Source organism: Rhamphochromis sp. 'chilingali' (assembly GCF_963969265.1).
Source record: "Rhamphochromis sp. 'chilingali' genome assembly, chromosome: 22".
NCBI lineage: Eukaryota > Metazoa > Chordata > Actinopteri > Cichliformes > Cichlidae > Rhamphochromis > Rhamphochromis sp. 'chilingali'.
The window spans coordinates 24,992,711-24,994,183 of record NC_137950.1 but is presented as its reverse complement, the minus strand read 5'-3'; positions in this window follow the sequence as shown (position 1 = coordinate 24,994,183).

Sequence of the window (1,473 nt, the reverse complement as noted above, 5' to 3'; positions counted from 1 at the left end):
TGAGGGTTTTCTTTGAACCTTTCTGTTTAAATGTCTTCTAATAAAAGCTGGTGACGAGTCTGGATTTTGATCTCAAGGTCATAGTCTGGTGAGTGACTAACATCTATTTAGATGGTTTTCAATTTTTATAACTAAATGAATGAGCCTTAAAATATAAGGAAACAGCATTAAAGATACTATTAGAGAAATACCTTATGTGGGCATTAATACTTCATGTGCATCTAATTTTTAAAAATAAATTTACATTATAGCTTAAGCACTGCTGTGATAACAACTCAAAATGACTGCATGTATGGAATTCATTTTTTATGCAAATTTATTTGACAGCAAATGCATCTGTCTCGCCCTGAGACAGCTAGGATGGATGGAAATTTATCTCCTTCCTTGCTGAAGTCCCATGATAGGTTAAAAATTGCAAAAATGTAAGGTATTTAGGGCTGTGCACAGCATTGCCACAGGATGGCGCCATAACACAACACGAAATTCCACATGACAAGCGCAGCCACGGTGATCATTTGTTATATTGAGCTTAAAGATCAAGGTGTGTACCGAGCAGAGACAGATATTCCGATAGTTTTGCTAACATACAGGCATATTAACCGCTTGCAACGTCTATAAATACTTGTAAACTTTGCAAATTAATAAGAAAAGAGATTTTCCACACAACTAATGGTGACAAAATCAAAAAGTAAAGTAAAAGTACACATTGGACATGTAATTAATTTAGTGGTAAAACCCTCTGAAGAATTTCTTTTAGATAAGGTGGAATATAGTATTTTAAGACGCGGTGGGAAACATAAAAGCGACAAAAAGACATACGGCTACTCGTAGAGATTATGTTCGTTAAGTAAGGAATAAACTTCATATATCGCTAGGCAATCGGTGAAGTTTTCTATTACATTTATTTATACGAACGCAACGACAAAAAGTCACCAAGGAAAGAAAAGAGGGGGCACCCGGATTTGAACCGGGGACCTCTTGATCTGCAGTCAAATGCTCTACCACTGAGCTATACCCCCGATGCACGAAATAGGCCAGTTTTGGCTACATGAATATACCACATGTTCAGTACTGACACGCTGAATATACTATATAGTTGTTTCTTGCATTTACTCATAAATCCCAACATATATTATAATACACAGGTTTGTTTAGTCCGAAGCTTTCCGCTAACTTAACAATGTAAACAAAATGGCAGACCTGGTTGTAATCGAGCTTGTTTCCAGCAGAGGGCGTCAAATAAACAAAGTCGAACCGCAGTACAGTATATTATCATGTCCCCACGTAGCAGTTGGTGATATCTATTTATCATTCACGTCATCAATAGCATGGAAAATTCTTTGTTTTCTTTACTGGTTAAATTTTTGTGTTAGTGCTGTGTATGGGGTTTTTTTAAAAATAAAAAGTTGTAACCCTGTTGTTGTATAAATGTAGATATTTAGAGCTTACCGCGATAAATTTATGTTTAGAGTC